This window comes from Harmonia axyridis, chromosome 3 (assembly GCF_914767665.1).
Source record: "Harmonia axyridis chromosome 3, icHarAxyr1.1, whole genome shotgun sequence".
Classification (NCBI taxonomy): domain Eukaryota; kingdom Metazoa; phylum Arthropoda; class Insecta; order Coleoptera; family Coccinellidae; genus Harmonia; species Harmonia axyridis.
The window spans coordinates 22,663,929-22,685,349 of NC_059503.1; the positions used below are offsets into that span (position 1 = coordinate 22,663,929).

General features: G+C 35.6%; 1 protein-coding gene across 2 annotated transcripts in view; it reads right to left on the reverse strand.

The window, feature by feature from the left end:
- LOC123676712 overlaps positions 1-21,421 on the reverse strand; it is a 240,181-nt gene that overhangs the window by 113,217 nt on the left and 105,543 nt on the right. The window lies entirely within an intron of this gene.

A 21,421-nucleotide genomic window follows, 5' to 3' on the forward strand; every position in this document is an offset into this window, starting at 1 on the left:
CAACCGCTATTCTGATTACTCTATTTAGCATACTTTGCAACTGATCCTTATTATTGTTTTTCGTATTATACCAGGTTACTCCTTCATACGTAATGCTTGGTATTAGCACTACTTTTATTATCTTCAGCTTTTTTCTAAGGAGAGTTTACTTTTTGGGTTGAGTAGCGGGTACAGTCTCCTGTGCAATTGTCTTGCCTTCTTTCTGTTTTCTTGTAACTGTTTGTTAAAGTTCATTCTTTCATCTAGAATTACTCCCAGATATTTTCCTTCGTTTTCCACTCTATCGTTTGATTTTCTATTTTAACGTTTCCTGCTCTCTCTTTCTTTATTGTTGTTTCTCCGAAGTAGTCTGCAACTATTGTTAATTTATTCAATTTACTCCATTTTTTCGAGTCTACCATCAGTACTGTTCCGATAACAAATATAAAATTCTATCAAGAACCATTAAGGTAACAAAAACAATTAAGGTAACAAAAAACATACACAAATATGTTTATAATGATATTTCATTTTAAAATCATATAATACTATGTTGTACAGAACCTATTAAAAGAAAAACAGACACGACTCAACTTCTTATTCATGACCGTTGTAAATTTTAAAAAGTGAAGAATGATACATTCGTACATCTTGGCCATTTGGAGGGTCAATGCTTCTGTGAACCGCTCCCTCTCCCCCACGATACGCCCCTGCGTTCATGTATCTGACATGTTCTATCACGAATATTTTGTGTAATAAATTTTTGGCATACCGTTCAAGCAGGTAGTAATGCTGTTTTCCTTTGAGATGAAACGCTTTAGAGGCCTTTGAGTAAAGCGAAAGATAACGTAACCATGAATCATTGCATAAATCAACTATGATATAAGTTCAAGGTCCAATATATTCGAATCTTGGCAGATTTCGAACGGAGTGCTACGATACTTGTTTACTTTCGGCTTTATATCAGCCCTGAACTCCCAAGCATTGAGAAATAATTGGATACAAATAGATCTGGAACATCGATGAACTTATAGGTATAACGAACTTGAAGCAAACAAACACATCGAAATAATCTGAGAGATTTGCGGGCATTTAATGTGTTGTATGGAAATGAAAACTGTTCATTCAGATTTAATATAAAGTTTCTGTATGATCAGGAAATTCAGATCTATCCTTTCAGCTGAGCATTTATTCATTAAATAAACCTGATACAATTCCACCAGTAGTGTTTTCATAGAAACATTTATAGAGCGAAATTCTCGACATTGTATTTCTCGGTAATCGATGAATATGGCATTGTTTTCATTCATTAATACATTCTTTGAATGGAATGGTACATGCAATGCTTATCCATTTCTGATTTCAAATTACACTTACAGTGTGCATTCCCCAATAAAAATAACGCTACTTTACATTTGATTGAAGGATTTATACTCTGTGAGAAAAAAATTCAACACCAAAAAAGCATTGGAATTTTTTTAACAAACTTGGCAGGAAAACTGTTTAAAGGTTTACAAACAACCTCGAACTTTAACATTTATTTCGTTCAAAATAGTCTAGAAGCCATGGAACATTAGATTATTTAATTATGTACCTATATTTCTTGAAAGTCTATTTCGGTATTGTTTTTTGGTTGCAATTTATTTGCGTTCGGAGGATGCGATTAAGCCTAGAGAGCAAAAACGTGAAAATTATTGATAGCCGAGTGAATTCCATAGAGGTCGCGGTATTGCATTACATGAAGGTGGTTTTTCATTCAGAGAAATTGCTAACTGTGTTAACCGTAAACAATTCTTTGTAACGGGTGTTCTTTTTCGAGGTATATAACTTTAAGTTGGCATTACTGTTCAAGATGGCGACCGATTTAACAGCTGTCAAGTGATTTATTCTCAGTTTGGTTTGTCAATTCATCATGAATAGACTCACGCCTGAACAACGCATGCAAATAATGCAATTTCATTTCGAAAATGATGGTTCTGTGCGGAATACGTATCGCGCAATACGTCCATTTTATTTTGTTTAGCGATGAAGCGCACTTCTGGTTGAATGGCTACGTCAACAAACAAAACTGCCGCATTTGGAGTGAAGCTAATCCTCAAGTATATGTGGTAACATCCAGAAAACTGACTGTTTGGTGCGCTTTATGGGCTGGTGGAATCATTGGTCCGTACTTCTTAAAAAACGATGATGGCCAGAACGTTAGAGTCAATGGTGATCGGTATAGTGCCATGAATAATAACTTTTTCATTCCTGAATTGAACAACCATGATGTCCAGGAGCTGTGGTTCCAACAAGACGGCGCAACAGGTCACACAGCTCGTGCCACAATCGATTTATTGAAAGACACGTTTGGTGACCGCCTAATTTCACGTTTTGGACCTGTGAATTGCCCTTCAAGATTTTGTGATTTAACACCGCTAGACTACTTTCTGTGGGGCTATGTGAAGTCATTGGTCTATGCGGATAAGCCACAAACCCTTGACCATTTGGAAGACAACATTCGCCGTGTTATTGTCGATATACGGCCACAAATGTTGAAAAAGTCCAGATTGGACTACATCCGAGCCAGCCGTGGCGGTCATATGCCAGAAATCATATTCAAAATGTAATGCCACAAGATTATCTTTTCGGATAAATAAAATTCATGTCAATAGAATAATCCATCGTTGTTTTCTTGCAATTTAAAGTTCTATAGCTCTAAAAAAAGCACCCTTTAGTACGGTTATCAAGCATAGGTCAAGAACGTCTTTGACGAAGATCTCAACAGGATTATGCCTGTCCCCACATTACAAGGCATTCTTTGGAGAACTTCAATATCTTGCAGATCTCGCCTATCGAACATGTGTTAGACATGTTGGGTAGAAGACTGAAGTAATTAACTAATCCTTCACAAACACTAGAAGGTCTCCAGAATAAATTACAGATTGGCTATGATGCAATACTTCTGGGGGAAATCGATCACCTTGTGGAATCCATGCCAAGAAGGGTGGGGGAGTGTCAAACTAATGAAGGTGGTCGAAAAACTTCGACGCTATCTTGGTGTAGGATTTTTTATGTCACTGAGAATATTTTCCTTGATTTCATGTTATGCAGAACTTATTTTTCGAAAGTCTAATCAATTTAATGATCTCACTTTGTGTTGTTCTCTAGAATTGATATTTATTCAATCACTTGAACGAACTTCACAGCAGGGAGGAACAATAATTTAAAAAAATAGAATTTCATCTTCCTAACATTAATAGTTTCTAATAGTTGAAGAGCATGAGAATAAAAATTAAATTTCAATCCGAATTTATATTTTCTCTATTCAAAATGTATACTGATTACTGAGAATACAGAAAGACTTTGAATTGTTTTCCAGCTATTCCAAAGATGTATTATAATAAATAACTCACTGAAAATCTGATATTTCTACTAAGCTCTCAAGAAAGGCATTATATAGAAAATTAATAAGTTATATTCAGATATTGGAGTGATTAATGAATTGATTTGCTTATGATAGGTATCTGTTTTTTGGCTGAGCGACATTGGTACATGAACCAAGAATTTCTATTACATTGGAAGAAAAACAAACTCTTAATATTATTTATTTTCGTTAATAGTTTTATTTGTACCAGCTCAGCTGGGCTCATTTATGGAAACTCTCCTGTTTCTCATGTGTACTTTTATGGAGGCAAATAAAATCTGGTTTATGTCTTTCTTATACTTCGGATCAAGGTAAAAGACATCGGGTTGATGTGAAATCTTTCAGGAGTTTATAGTTCTGAGAAGAAATTCCTCGTACAATAATAAGATTCGATTTCGCAAATGGATTATTCGTTAAATATAAAATGGATATTTTGGCGGACTATTCTTTAGTGCTAATCGATCCAAAAAATTTGATCTGATGTGGAAGGTCATGTCCATGTAATTTATGATCGAACTGATCGTAATTCTGAATTCAATTTCAAAAAGATTCAGTTTCTGAAATTCCAATAATAATTGTTGTTGTGTGTTCTTGGTACAATATATAAAATGTGAAAATTGACATCGAATCATTAATATCACTTATTATCTGATTTCCATAGGTGAAAACAACAAGAGGTAGCGTAGAATTCGATACGTAATTCTTTCAGAGATGTAGACTAAATGATGTATTTATGTATATGCTTCGATTTTGACATTTATGTTTCCTCTTTTTTATTTGAACCAATTTCTTCGAATTACTTAATGATAATGTAAATTTAAAAAAGGAGAAAATACTTTCTATCATACATCGATTGAGCATGAAATGGAAAGAGACGCACTCTCCTAATGAATTTTTTTAAATTTTCGAAATATAGAAATGGATGTAGCTGACGCTGAAAGTCAATGGAATGTTTTATGGAAATGCACGAAAAATCATTAGAAAAAAGTACAAAAGTGGCGATGCAAAAAGCATATAATAATGACCCAGAACTGATGTAAAGATTTTTATAGGATACTCACAAATCAGAGAGAAATAGGGAAATTGGCCTCACCTGCAAAAAAAATAATAACAATTAATAATATACACAATACTTAACTAAAAGTTATAATTTTACGTTTGTACCAAATTCGCCTAAATTATTTCGCCTTGAGATGATACCAAGTTTGAGGATTGCCTTTCTCAATATCAAAAAATATTTCAAGAGTAACTAGATATATTTAATTAGTCTTCTGGCACCAGCCTACTACTTAAACAAAAAAATTAAAATGAAGTTCAAATTTGCCTAGCAAGACTCGATATTTTTATGGAGTGTGATGCATTGTTAAATTTGTAATTTTTTTCTTTATCAACTCATAAGGATAACCAATATGGCGTCCATAAGAATAAAAATGACTATCGCGTCTCTGAAACAATGGAAAATAGAGAAAATCTGACGACACCATTAGAATCTTTATATTGGATTATGACTACAAATTGAATTTCGTGGAGTTATACCAGAAGCAAATGAGTTATATAGAAAAAAAAAATCGCGATTTTTAGTTTTTTCGAGATATTTCGGGAACCATTGGAGATATTTTGGATCTGTTAACACCAATTTTGGTGTTAATCCCTGAATAACGCAACATTTTTGTAATTTAATCCACCGTGTGTTTCTAAAGGTTTTCGACATTTCTGTAGTGTCCCTTTAAATAGTTCTAACCTTGTATATAGGAAGAATAATTTTCACTATTATTTTAAAATACGAGGCGTGTAATTAAAGTAAGGTCTCCATTTATTTTTTTCACATTAAATAATATTTATTCACTAAGTTTTGTACATTGCTGTAAAGCTTGAAATCTAAGCTATTTTTCTACGTAATCGCCATTCACTTCGATGAGCTTCCTCATTCGTACGACAAACTTTTGTATCCCCTCCTCGAACCACGATCCCGCCGCCTCGCGCAAGAACGAAATGACCGCTTCATGAACTTCTTCATCGGTATTGCAGGTTATTTACGAAAATTGAATGAATAGAGTCTCTACTGCACACATCTTGGAGTTTTTCGGCCAACTCATTGAGAGTCAACCTGCGATCTTTCAGCACAAGCGCCTCAACTTTCCGCACTGTTTCGAACGTTTTTCACGTCCATACATTTCTCACCATACACTTCTTCCAATTGACGATGAATTTCTATAGGTGGAGTTTTTTTTTTGAGTGCAAAAACTTAATGATTGAACCTAACTCGCACCTGGCGGGAGCGACAACCGGCACTTCCATTGCAAATGGCTCCTACGTCAAGACTGAACGTCCTAATGAGGTGTCGATTGGTGGAGGGGAGCCTAACGTATACCACAGTATTGCCGGATTTCATCTAGCGCTACTTGCAGCGATACAATGGCCTTGGAGACCTTACTTTAAATACACGCCTCATATATGTTTTGAAGGTTTTCATGTCTATTTTAAGATTCTTATTATGCATATATCGGATAATAATTCACGATATTCTCGCAAGAAATAAGAACGTATGATTTATTTCGAAGATTTCGTGTTGCAAATCATCTTTTAACAACTGGTCATATTCCTCAATACTTTCAAAAGCAGCTTTCGAATGAAAAAGAAACCTGAATAAACCAATCGATATCGAAAAGGACGATTTCCGCTATTCAAGCGACCCAAAACACCCACATTTTGACGTTCAACCATCCGGCCGTGTTTTTTGAGCACCCAGATCGAAGACGCGGTGGATTTAAAAGTGTCTGAATTGTTTATGGGTAATTTAGAGCTTCGCGCTTCCCCGTTCCGAAACGGTCGAAGTTCGTGCCACGCCGGATAACGTAAGTTTCGCATTATCAACAGTTCAGACAAATGATAACTTGTAGCGGGAACTTCTTCTCGCGGCCATTCAATTTATTACCATAGTCACTTCGATTCGAGTGCGCTAGAGATGAAGTCTCGACTTTATTACTTCTCGCAGGACGGGAGATGAAAGAGAGGAGGGTGTGCCGAACGGATCGGCAACTTCAAAGGGTTATTCTAGGTCCGGTTGAGATGGTGCATGGTGCAAAAGGAGAAGTTCGGACGGCTTTTTTTTTCAACTACGGATGATCAAGGGTGGGTTCGTACAATGGTTTTTATCTCAGGTTGCGCGTTAACGCCTTTGATATGAATGTTTCACAAATCCCTAGTTTATCAATTCTTGTTAATATTAGATGTAGTACAAAGAAATCAATTATTTTTCCAATAGATGGCCTCAGTTATCTGTACCTCGCGTTGTGTAAATCAGATCAGGATCCACTAGATCCTGAAATTTAAGAAATTTCGTACTACAAAAACTTTTCTGACAGTTTTGTGATTAGTTGACTCAGCTTAATTTGAGCCCGCCCCGAAGGTGGACACTAGCAAAGAAAAAATACGTAATATTATACAGTTTTTCTTCGATAAAGCCAAAAATGCAAGACAGGCGGCTGAAAATGTAAAGAGTGTTTATGGACCTGATGCTGTAACAGCCAATCACGCGTTATATCGTTTTCGTCGATTCCGTTCAGGTAATTTCGACGTCACCACGCATTGGATGTCAATAAAAACATTGACATTCATTTATTTCCTTAAAATTTACAGGAGGTTTCAACAAAGTGTATGAATAAAAAAAAAAAAGAATGTTTCCACATAAAAATAGTTATCCCAATAAACGACATACGACAAAATATAAATATATTCACATATATCGACAAACATGCCAACATTTAATATGCAATAAATCAGTGACGGATTTGTTAAAACTTTTTAATCATGAATTCTTACACTGAGTAGAATACGCCTTCTACCAAAATGTTTTTTAACGCATGAATTCCGATCGTCACTGTTTCGATTGCCCAAAAGCTAAAGATTTTACAAAACTGTTTAGAACCATTTAACGAGTTGACGCAAAAACCCCATGATCCGAATTTCCACTTGCGAATCGCTGATGAATCGCAACAAAAAAAAAAGAACGGTTGATGACTGGTGATGAAAAGTGGATCACTCACGACAACCTCAAGCAAAAACGGTCGTGGTCTAAACGCGGTGAACCGTCGGAAATGGTGGCCAGGCAAAAATTACGGCCAGGAAGGTTTTGCTGTGTGATTGGTGGGATTGGCAGGGAATTATCGCTATAAACTTAGAACTTTAGATCATTACCGACTCAAAATTCGAAAACCACAGACGCCGCGCGAAATATTCAAGAAACTAGAAAGCAAAAACTACTCAATTAAAGACCATTAATTTGATAACGTATGACGGCATTATAATGATATACAAAGTACTCATAAAATTGTTTGTACAATGAAGACCCATTCCAGGAAAATATGTGAATTTCAAATGCAAAAATCAAAATATTATGGGGAAACTAATAAGCTTGAAGACGTTAATATATTATTTTCACGCTCAGTGAAATAACTAGTCGTTTTTGTTTACGAGCAATAACTTATTTTGTAGTCGATTATTTCTTAGATGCAGATATATAAACGACATAATACTGTGAATATGAGAACTTCCGCTAGATTTTACAGCATAGGTACCATAACATTTATCCAATTGATGTCTTCAGTTAGTGACATAAATAAATAGGTAGACTGGCGATGGATGGGGTACTACGCTTCCTTGTTCTTTGCTCCTAAAAAAACTCCACTCCACTTTATTTTCGGTTTTGTAACGCTATTATTGTATTAATATTTCCATAGAAGTTTCAATTTATGCCACACAACGTGCTAACTACTTGAAAAAGCTGAAATTTCTACAAGTCCTTTCAGTTTCAACCCCGATAGTTATTATTTATTACAACATATTTCAAAATCAACCAAAACCTGTCTTAAACATTTGCATAACGGTCAAAAAAGTTTTATTCTTCTATACCAAATTTTATAGCACTTTTTTGTTTTTTTTTACCATCTTTCTTTGACCTGAATTCATATATGTAAATAAATACAACCATATTGTAGAACCTCCAGTGTTCGAAGATGAACTTGAAATATCATAAGTTCGAAATTGTACGTAAATCCCGAAAATTTTATTGGTAGTGAAAACAAATAAACACTTGTTTAATCATAATCAACCAGATAGTATCGGCTGAAATAGTTCAATATTATGTATATTTCAAAACACAATTATAGGTATTCACTAATTCACTCTCAATTTGAAAAAAACCTTTCCATTCTTTGATATAGAAAGCGCAACTTTGACTGATGACGCTGCAAAAGGATTTCCAACATCAATTAAATTAGGGTTGAACTGATGTTGAAAAAGGTATCCGTCATTTCTGATATTTTGAATTTGGTGTTTGTTTCTGACGTACTCAATAATATCTCATTTCAAAAATGATAAAGTATTTGGCAATGAACATGAATGATTCTAGGTGTAATTAGATATATTTTCAAAACTTCCGAGACTCTGAAGGAAAGTTCATAGAGACTCAGAATTTCATGGTTTGAAATTGTTATTCGATATATACCAGTATATGACAAATTTTAATCAAATTGATATGTGATCACGGAAATATTGGGATTCTTCTTATATTTTTCTCCTTTGGTTCCGGTAGTTCAACGTAGTATTCTATACGGAGCTCGAAACTATTGACTTATACGCAAATCTAAAATTTCCACTTCGTTTTGTGATCGCAGAAATAATGGGTGATTTATTTTCGATATTCTTCTCGAATTTTCTATGGTTCAGGTTATGCGATCATCATGAAATTTTGCACAAGGCCTGAGATTGTCATTCCACATTCAAATGAAAATTTTCAACTTGATCGAATATGCAGTTTTGAAATGAACAGAAAGACAATATTTCAAACGGCCATAATTACGGAACCCTTAGCCGGATGTAGCCCATTTAGGAATCAAAATCCGAATATACCCTTTCAAGCTTTTAGATCCTTCCATTATTGTGTATACTTGGATCGTATGGACGGACAGAATCGATTTCGACTGATTCGTCATCAACGAGTCCAACCTTATCGTTTGAAACCATTCCTGACTCAAAAGTCGAATATTGTAAACGTAGTAATAAAATAATAATGCGTTCTGTTGCAAACGAGCGCTCAAAAATCCGAATTTAAAAATAAATTCTCAAATTTCAAACATTTCCTCATAGTCACAAGTATTTAAGAAAAGCGTACGCTAAATAATACACCTCCCTTGCATCGCGATAGCAAAACGGAAGAAGAAACCAATAACTAGCCATATCCGTGGTCCATTCCACTGGAAATTCCTTAAATAACGATTCAATACTGCGCAATATTGAGGTCAGATACAGTCGAATTCGTTCGAATCCGATGCAAGGCTTCTGGGCACAAGCACAAGTGGAACGAGAAGTTGCCACGTTCCCCCTCCTCTCCGAGCCATCGTCTCAACAGGGGCCGTGGCATTCTCGAGATAGAGATAGAGGCGAGAGCAGAGAGCCGACCGAGGTATTTGAATCGAACGTAGTGTGCCATAGGAAGAACGTTGACCCACGCAATGAAATTCAGAGATTGAATGATGGGCTGACTGAGCAAAAAATTCTTGTGTCAGGAAGTATCCGGCATGAAGTGGATAATGATATTCCCAATGAGATAGAGCGTGCGGGAAGTGGACCTCTTTCTCTGTGGGTTTTCGGTGAATGAATGCAATGAATTCACGTGGTCGACTATACAGTCTGAGAAATTTTTGAAAATCGATAGTACAAAATTGTTTTTTAACTTTGTGTACCTATAAAAGTGCTATTGGAGTAAGAATTAATAAGCGCTCAGAAGCTGTTTCAGTGCTTTTCTCATTTTTGGTCATTTCATAGCACTATTCGTAATATGCGAATATTCGGTACTTTTTTCTACTTTGCAGAAAAGAAAATTCAAAGGTAGTCAGTAGGTTTATTCATACGTAGAATTTATGTAAAGATATTTGACGACGTTGCTTTAGCAAAGCTACAAAAAAATTATAGGTAAAATTCTTTGCATCGATCGATGTAGGGTTGATATCACAGCAAGTCATTGAAGTAGCAAACACACGCTCGGACGATCTTCATTGAAAAATCCGTATTTTCGAATGATCGAAGTAATTGGAGATCTATCGGATGCATGGAGAAAATTGGGTTTCGGGTCGTCTTTTTTTTCGATGCTTCAATTGTCATGAGTGTATTGGTTGAAACCTTCAACATATAGTTTTCCAAAGGTGTCAAATTGTAAAGGTAGCAAGTGGGGAAGAAGGAAAATTCCTTTCTTGAAAATTTTACATTTCAAAGTTGAGAATTTTAAGCCTGTTCTTTCTTTCCTCCAACGGTTTCTCGATTTTTAGACTGACAACGTGAACTCAGTTGAGCGTCAATACTATGTAATTTCGGCAGCTATAAATTCAAGTTGTCAGTGATATTTGATGAACCGGAGTTGAAAATAATGGATCTTAAAACAATATTTCTAGCTGAGGTAGCTAATGCCTTCCAAGTTACGAGAGAATGTGTATTTGTTTCAAAATTTGGAACAAATAAGACAATGTATAAACTACTCGGCACAACATTTATCATCAATTTTTCAACAATGAGTTATTAGTGGACTGGAGGAAATAATAAAGCATTGTGAGAAATTTGCAGCGCTTTTCCAGCGTGGGATAGTCAGTAATGAGTAGGACGTAATTGATTGACTGAGAACATATGAACGACATTAATCAATCCACTTGGAAAATAAGGAATAAAAAGTACAGACTACGGAACAGAAGCTTTTATAGGCTCGTTTCGTAGTAGTCGAATTTATTTTTCCACTGATAAAGTTGAAAGGTTAAATAACTGTGGAAAACATGACATTTGAACCGAATTCTCGTACATTTATATAAATAGTAGTGCAAAAATATACATAACCAAGACCGTTTTCGCTGGACGTTGTCGTAAGTGATCCAATTTTCATCACCAGTCACCAACCGCTTCAAAAAAAGATCTATTTTGTTGTGATTAAGCACGATTCGCAGATGGAAATTCGATCCATGAGGTTTTTTTTGCATTAACTCGTGTGGTACCCATACATCGAGTATCGTCTTGAGACGAGCCTTATGAAAATGGTTCCAAACGGGTTTTTGTGCAATCTTTAGCTTTAAGGCAACTGAAACAGTGGTTACATGATGGTCGGATTCGACAATCCGAATCCGCGTGGTGCATCTTTGACATCGAAATTACTGGAACGGAATCGAAAAAATTAAAATTGTACGTGATTGTCTGTTACAATATCAGGACTCAGGACCATAAATACTATTTGCATTTTAAGCCGCATGTTTTTCATTTCCGCCTTTATCGAAGAAAAACTGTAAAATATAGCGAATTCTCTCTTTGATAGTGACCATATTTGACGCTCGCTCAAACTGATTTGAGTCGACAAATCACAAAACTGTCAGAAAGGTATTTGTAGTACGAAATCACATCTTTCTAACGCCATTAAGTGGAACCCGAACGGACTTAAACAATGCAAGATACAGATAACTGAAGCACTCTGTTGGAAAAATAATGGATTTATTTTTTACTACACCTAATATGATACAAGTGCAGTCATTGATATTCTTCCACTAGTTCAAAATTGAGAACAAGAATTAGAATGAGCCTTCTGTACTGTAGTATTACACAGTATTTTCTCTGATTAACTGAAAAATATTAGTTGGCGGACAAGTTTTATGTATCACAAATTTGACAGATAATAAATAAATTCGTGACAGAAGAGTTCTGAGTACCAACATATTATAATAAATATAACATCTAAATCTTCATGAATCTGCGACATTCTCGCACGTTTAGCTGAATGAAAGGATTTGCTACAGGATTACAGAAATACCTAATACGATATTCATTCAACATCTCACGTAAAAATCAATTAGTTTGATCAAATCCACCGCATTATTCCAAGTTATTCGAAGTTGAGCAGATAAGCGATTATACGCGCCATACGAAAGAATGCGACATGTCGATAAATTAAAATGAGCAATAACCCGATATTAAAGCCAACGATTAATTTCACATTAAAATTCAATATGAATGCCGTGCGAAAAAAGTTGAGCCGGTTACGGTTCGAGAAGGAGCACGCACAGTTGTGTAGCCTGACACCGTCGCAAAAAGAATTTATGCGCGTTACAGCTCCGTTATCGCCTACTTGGTTTTTTGCTCTTCTTCAATAGGTACTCTTCAATCTGTATCGCTTCGCTTGCGTCGACATAATATCTTGACTCCGTACGGTAATAATGATCGATTCGTTCTATTTTTGAGCGACGTTCTCCGAACATATCGGCTCAATATTGTCTTCGCAGATTTCGAATTTTTAGCCGAGAATTGTCTCAAACCTTTTTTTTCTTCAAATGGAGCCGTTTTTTAACGATTTCATCCTTTAAACGATCCAATAACGCTATATAATAATCGCTGTTGATGGTCTGGCCCTTTTGGACTTAATCAATGAATATTATACCTTGTGTATCCCAGAATACTGATATCATAACCTTGCCAGCTGACTGTTGTGATTCTCCTCGCTTTGGATTCGGTTCATTGTGTGCAGTCTACTCAGCTGACTGTTTCATCCATTGTCACATATCGACGCAAATATTCAGGTTTATTGCACTTAAACAGCTTCAAACACTGCTCAGAATCATTAACATGTTGTTGCTTCTGATCGATTATCAGCTCGCGCGGCACCTATTTTGCACACAGCTTTCTCATGTACAAATATTCGTGAATGATATGTTCTTCCCAATGTCTGCTATCTTGATCAACTCCACTTTACGGTCATCCAAAATTATTTTGTGAACTTTTTTCATTCTTTCTTCGGTGGCAACCTCTTTTGGGTGTCCAACTGCGTTCGCCGTCTTCGGTGCTCGTTTCACCACGTTTAAACTTAGCATACCAATTAATGATGGTTGATTTTCCTGGTGCAGACCCCGGAAACTCTTCATCAAGCTAAGATTTTGCTTCAACTGCATTTTTCCCTTCAAAAAGCAATATTTTATTAGCACACGAAATTCTTTTTTTCCATTTTTTTTCGAATAACAAGTAGCTGCTCTCACAACGCAATATCTCACAAACTAAATGTCGGACTGTTGTCAAATTTTGACACGTATCGTTTGCAGGTTGGTACTTACTAAAAATTATAAGGATTTAATACTATCACTGCCATCTGTACATCAGACCGGGGACTTTTCAAATGGCCTAATAGTATGCTATTTACTCGTGAGGCCACTTATTGAATGAAGTCAATTTTTTTTCTCTTCAACAATGCGCTCTATTAGTGATGACATCACACAGCGCCATTTTAGTTCTGTCAGTGTTCGGTACCAAACAAACGAATTGTCATTCAAATTAGTACTTGTCTTTGAAGAAATTGGCTTATTTTGATGAATAAGATTATTTAAGGGACGATATTACTATTGATAGACAAAAGGCACGAGATTAATGCCAGTAAGTTCGAACTTGAAGTTCAACTAATAAACACGGCTTTTTACAAAATCTGGGGAATGATACAGGATTCAAACTTACTGGTATTAACCTCATTCCTTCTGTCTATCAATTAACACTGAAATCGTTCCTCAAATACTCTCATTTATGAAAATAAGCCAATTCCTTCAACGACACCGTAGTAATTTGAATGACAATTTATTTGTTTGGATTCCGAACACTGGCAGGAGAACCAAAAATTGCGCTGTGTGACGTCACACTCATAGAGCGTATTCAAAAGATTGGGCGTTAAAAATAATAAACTTCAATATCAAAAAATAAATATCTTAAAATACTTCTTAATATCTTCGAACACTGTGAATCTTATAAAAGGCAATCTAGATATCTTGATAATTGTAACTTCCCAACGTTATGAAAGGTACTGATCCGTCAAACCCCTCATTAAAACATTATTGGCGTAAAACGTGAACGACGTCTAGGTATCAGCTCCGTTACAGCAATTAAACCTGCGTTTCCTCCGTTGCCAAAGCAGGAAAGAAATTACACGTGAGTCACTGACCCACCTAGTGCTCTTTAATCTCGAACAAGATCATCCGAAGATACACCCATTTAAGACAACTGGCAGGGAGTCCGTGTGTGTATGGACAGGAAATGAATTATCTGACTGACCAGGCAGGTAACACGGTAAGAATCCACCGGAAATAATTTCGTTGCTACGACTTCCGGAAAGAAACCTCGATTTGAATTGGTAAACGTGTAAACAGGAGCAAATTATCAAAGTTATTTTTAGGTGTCTTAGATTTCGATCGAATTTAATTGATTTTCTACACCCATTTTTCAAATAAACCAATCAGCAACACTCAACTTGACTCTTGACACTCTTGACTCAAATTCCCATGTCAAGTTCGACGTGCTCTAATTTTTTTTATGACAGTCTGCCAAATTTAAGTTTTTTTGCCTTTCACTTTGTGAAATAGTCAAATACGATTCCACTCGTAACTAAGTTGTTTCAAGAAAACACTTCGAGTTCGTAGCAAACTCACATTTGTTATGAAATAAATCGAAATACTTATCTTGAAAATCCGTTCATAACTGTGGTTTTTCAAATTACCTTTTCACTGTTAAGTTTGATTCTTTAGGGCATGTATTATTGATATTATTTTTTGGTACTATAATTCACAATATACCAAGACGAAATGTTTAGTTGTCTTTCAATGTTTGGTGTATTGATTCTACATACATGCTCTGTAGATCTCTTAGCTTTTGGGTCATTAGAACTACTTACTATTCAATACGTAATCCAAGTCACTAAGTGTTTTGCTATCAAATTTCATAATGATCCCATTTCATGAAACAAGTTAGTATCTACAATGCATTTAATTTCTTCCACTGTAGGTATTGTAGATTCATTCTAGCAATATTTGGTCTTGAAACCATGACACTAAGAAAGATGTCTTCAAATAAACTAAGGGTAATGAAGAGAGCGATGGAACATGAGATGCTTGGATTGATTATAATAGTAGAGTAAAGAATGGAGAAATACGATGAAGAAAGAATCGCGAATATAATACAGATCAGAAGTGGCAGTGAGTAGGGCACGTGTCCGTCAAGATCCTATAGCATGGACAAATAAGTTGACACACTGACAGCCTAGACAGAAAAAAGCGTGGGGAGATCCTGAAGAAGATGGCTAGACGATATGAAGGCTAAGTAGAGAAATGAGTGGCATCGGATAGCAGATGACAGAGCAAAGTGGATAAATTTGAAGGAGGCCTATGTCCTGGAGTGGATCAACAATGACTGAAGAAGTGAGAAGAGAAATTGTAGATAATCACACAGGATTGGTTGCATTATATCTTCCACAATTATAATTCAGTGAAAAATTCGCCTCTTAATCTATGAGCAAAATAATTAAAGATGAGGTTTTTCAAAGTTATTTTAGATATCAAGAATATCTTGGTTGTGAGCGTTCCATGTATTTGGTCGTGCTAATTTATGGGTTTATTTTTCTTCTAAGCATATCATCAAAGCGCAAGTCCTTAGGCTAACCTCACACTGGCAACAGTTTAGTTTTAGTGATTGAAATATTTACTCGCTTGAAGTTCGCCTGCTGCTTGAACCAAGTGAATAGTTTTTATGCAGAATCTCAACAGATCTGCCAATTGCTCTCGCTTAGAGGAATTCACCGAATATTGTAGGATATATCTATTCCTACCACAAAAAATCGTAGTACGGTAAGTGCATAATTTCAGAACGACTGTGAGGAGACTATCAACCGAGCTGAGAGTTAATGCTTCTTATTTTTATTGGATAATCCCCAACAAGCATCTGCTCTCTACTTACAATGAAAAACGACTACAGGTCTGAGATCCATTTATTATCATGGCGTTGATTTCTAAGCGGCGATGCTGAAGAGCATTAATCCAAATATGGAGTTTATTTTTTTCATAATACACCTAATAGATCTACCTTTATGCATGGAAACATTCGTACTACTCTTATTGCTTTCGCTATTCTTTTCTAGAATTCATAAAATAGTGCACATCAGTTTCTTCTGCTTCATTATAGGTATGTATTGATTTCTTTTACAGTATTCTTTCTATAGTTCTGATAATTTTATTGTGTACGAAGCTTGAAATTCCTATTTTATATCTACACCTAAAATCTCAATTATGTGGGTTCTGAGGAAATATTGGGTGATTTTTTCTGTATTCATCTCCAATTTCTTTTGGTTTTGGAGATCAACATGAAATTTTGCATGGATTTTCAAATTGTTATTCTACATCTAACTTTTCGCGTATCAGTCAAACTTTGGTACCCTTTCATTTCACCTCTGACGCTCCTGCACTGACCAAACTTTATACGGTGTGCGAAGTTGTACATTCACTTTCTTCTTTCGAAGCAAATACGTAGAGGGCAGCACTGTAGGACGGTTTTCCCGAAATTATAATTAGACCTCTTTTGTAATGATTTTTGGTAGGCTTTTTTCACGAATATTTTAAAAATATATCAGTGTTTTGAACAAAATCCAAATCATCAATTTTTTTCGATAAACAAAAAGTTATCAAAATTTTTTTTTATTTTTCATTCGCAAATTACAAATATGCACTTTCTTCGATGCAGATTATTGTTTAAGGAAATCATATGAAAACTCCATAAAAATCGGTGATTTGTAAGAAGAATTATATCTAATTTCGTTTTGAATTGAGCATTCACGTGGTGGTGTTACCTCTTAAGATTTAAGTGGCGACTTTTGAAGGGACCAGCCTTTTTGTAATTGGTCCCTTTTCACTTGATTTCCTATGATGATAGTTTTCTATGGCTCTCCAGTCGTCTTCCAATGAATGTCATGTTTTGAGGTTAAATCAACAATTATAAAAAAAAGTTCATTTTCTGTGAGTTTGAGTTGCGCTTTACTTGTACCATATTCTTCTCAGATTCGAAGTAAGTAAACAAATGTTAGTGATATGGTACAAGCTAAGCGCTACTCGTTGTCACAGAAAATCAACACGAATTTCTCCACAGCACTCTTGACCACGAATTTAAATGAACGCTCGTTATTTTAGACATCTTAGACACTACGTTAGCCAGCTATTGCTAGGCGACGATCAAGAAGAAAAGACCAGTCAGAAGTCAGTTGCAATAATTCATAGAAAACGAGTCGAAGTATTTTAAAGTGCGTTTTTGTTCAGTAAAGATATTCATCGACTTATTGACTGATCTGTTTATATGCCGGAAATGTTGACCATTCAAGACAAACATTTGTGTGAATGAAGATTTATTCGCTTTGCATCTGTGGCCTAGCCTATTCAATTATTTCCCTAGACAACAAGAACAATCCTACATAATTACAAATAAGCGAAAAAACTACATTCCATACCTCCAAAGTAATTACTCGGAGTACTCATAAATAACAAAACCTTTCTGCATTTTCAACAGCTCGTACATCTACGAAGCATTACACCTCAACCTCATTCTCCATAAATTCCAGATAATTATGCAAAAACCGAAAAAGAGTTCCCAGAATGCACCGAAGGTACCGGCATATCAATCGCAACGCAATATATATCGCTCAACGCCAGCATCCGAGCACCTACATAGTTCAATGTTGCTTCTTCCCACATCCAATAAACGGCCGGACTCTGCCTTTCGAATTTATTCGCAGTTAAACGTATCGCTATAAATCCAAGAGTGTCTACCGAGAATCCGCGGAATGTTCGAACAATTCGGGGTTGTGCAAATGCTATCGATGATGAAATGCAGTAGGTCAGAAGGACGGTAAACGGAGGTTATTCATCCGTAATCACCGCACAGATGCAACCCGTAAACATTAACGCGCGATCAGAACGGCCGTACGAGCTCCTGAAAGACCGCCTCTACTGATTGCAAGGTTACTGGGAGGAAATGGAGGTTATTTGATGTATGGTCGCAATATGGACGCGAGCGCATTAATCTTCTCTACGGTATTCGTACTAGGTCTCCAACGGAATAGAGCGGTGGGGCTTTACACCCAGAATAGTAACTTTTCTTATAAGTGCGCAAATTGCTACTTTTCCTAGGGCCTAAGAGCTTTTGTTTATATGAATGATCCCCTTCAATTTTCGACAAAGATCAACACCCTACAAACTTTCACACTTATTTTGGAACACCCTGTATAATAAAGATTTTTTTAAAGGCCCAGATTAATTGGTCTATTACTGTGCGGAATCATTCTACACGGCTTAAATCGTTTAGCCGTAGAAACAAATATTTACATTCAGAATTACTACATCAGAAGTGTGCTACAGTTGAGATGTCAACATTTGGTCTATCATATTTATAGAAGCTTCTCCAAAATGTCTAGAATTCAGAGACACACCTTCAACACCTGATTTGCGTGATTTTAATTTGTCCCAGTTCCAAATTGGCTGTTATATATAAATCACGATGAAGTTATGTGTGGACAAAAAGGTAGAGGAAAATAAAAAACAGGGTGTTAAGTAATTCAGACAACTAGCTCTAAGAAACTGTCTTGCTATCAGTCAATTCGTTGACCGATGCTTCGGAGAAGACAAAACTATTTTTTAGTTTAGTTTAGTTGCAAAATCGAAGAATCCGAGAATAAAGAACTTTCATTCGGGAATATGCTTTACTTAAATTTGTCGTTTCAAACAGTCCTCGAATTTCCAAGTTATGCGTCTCGATCTCTATAGATATTCATCGTTATAACTTTAAAACTACGCACTAGACGCAATTTCTTCGAGCCTCGCGAAAAAATTTCGCGAGGGAATTGCGCCTAGTGTAGACACTCCCCCACCCCTGAGTAATTGTGGCCCGTATGCTTGCAGCTTATCGAGCTCTACAAAAACCTAAATTTTTGTGGAATCCACAAAAACAAAAAGGAAATTTGTACAGAAACTAGATCTGAAGGCAGCTCACTTGAAGGACCCACTTTCGCGATGAATTGCGCTCTGTTTTGGGTAGTGCGAAATTTCACTCGAAGCGAGTAAGCTTCAGCTTAGTGACTTTCGCTAATGTAAACAAATCTTAAGTCCGACAACGAATAGATACAATTTGAAGGACGACTTGCACGAAATTGAGATTTTTTAGATAATTTTTGAAAGCTACTTCTCAAAATTATACCGCATAAGTGGAATGGGTAGTGTATCTGATTCAGGTGGTAACCGGCACTCGTGTATGACTTCTTGAGAGAAATTCAACAAAAAAAGAATATCTACTTTTGTATTTCACTCCCAAAATCTAATCTAATTGAAGAATAAAGTCGTTTAAAAAAAAAAAATAGTTTAAATTACATCGAGTTGATATTTTATCATTGAGTACTGAGAAAAAAGAATTCAAAGGCGGAATCTGTCCTTTGAAGAACTTCACCAGCAGTATTTAGACCTATTATCACCATAATTGATAAGTGAATACGATCTAAACATTTGGGAGCACTTTCAACTCAAAATTCGCGAATTATAAATAATCGTTTAAATTAAAGCATAAGCCCCAATATTGCGTATATACCGTCTGTTTTCCGCAATGAATCATGTCTAAATTGAGATTTATGTGAAAGGTTCGTATATCTCAATAGAAATGCAAATTAGCAAAATAGGAACATGAAAACACAATTTCATATCAACTGCAAGAAACGTTATGATTCATGATATTTCAAAATATCCCAGTCTCAACCTTAACCCACTTCGTTGAGTCTTTGCAAAATTACGTGCTATTCAACTTGACCCAAAAATCAAAAAGCATACGAGTACATTCGAACGCGCGTAACGAATAGAGCTTATTTTCGATTCCACAATAGAATAAATGACAATCAGTAAAAATATATATTGAAAGTATTCTGAAAAATGACTCTGTGTTAGTAACATTTAGATTGAGTAGGAAATATAGCAATCAGCCTTGTCATCCGAAGCACCAATCAGAGCAAATGACATAACTTTTAAATGTAATGCATACGCATACGTAGTGTAGTATAAAATTTCATTAGAAAACAAGCTGAAGATAATAAAAATAGTACTAATGCCAAGCATTACGTATGCAGGAGTAACCTGGTATAATACGGAAGACAATAATAAGAATTAATTTCAAAGTACGCAAAATACAGTAATCAGAACAGCGTTTGGCGCCCCATGGTATTAACCAACCAACAAATCAAAGAAGAACTGAAAATTGAAACTATTGAGGAGATAGTCAACAAATAAAGAAACATGACAATTGAGAGCATGAGAATGAGGAATTAAGAAAGATACTAAAAAAATAAAAGGATGACAGAAAAGAGGAAATACCACTTTCCAAAAAACAAAAAGAAAAAAAAATGACATGCAGTAGAGAGGAGAGTCTTCCGACCAGACAACTGTAGAAAATAGGAGAAATTAAAGTAGAGGCGAGGGGAATAAAACTTCCAGTCCTTAAGGGTGTTCAATACCTTGTTCATACCACTGCTATTTCAGTGCTAATTTCAGTGCATTCCAATTCCAAAGTACAGGTCGGATTCATTTCATTTTTTGAGTGAACAATGACGTGATATAGTGAACTTGAAGATCCCGTCTCGATTTCCAAAAAAAAATCGATAGTATTCCGCAAATCGAACTTTGAAATTGAACACTTTCTTTAAATGACTATTCAGCTTCAGAGAGACTTCTCATTTCAAGTAACTCATCCACAAATGTTCAGTGATATTATGTGTTTTGAATTGGTGCAAAAATTTTTTTAAAATTGCTTGATTTGCTCTAATTGTAGATGTTTTTCATATGGAATTATGCTTTTTGGAACGCCTCCCAAAGGTTTACGCCTTTTTGCAACATGAACGCCAATAGAATCTTGGACTGTATTTTATGGCTCGAGATGAATGACACTTTTATGATTTACGAGGGTAGGGTTTCTCTGATTGGCTAAAATTGTGTACATTACTAGTTTATGATAATATTGCACTGAAGAATAGGGAAAGGTAGAAAACTTGTTATGAAATCATTGTTAGAATTAGAAACGATACTGTTCCTAAAATATATATGCTAGCTGATTTTATTCGTAATGATGTCTGGAGAAGTACATTTTGAGCGCTTAGTATCATAAAGAAAATTTCAAAAGTCATAAAGAAAT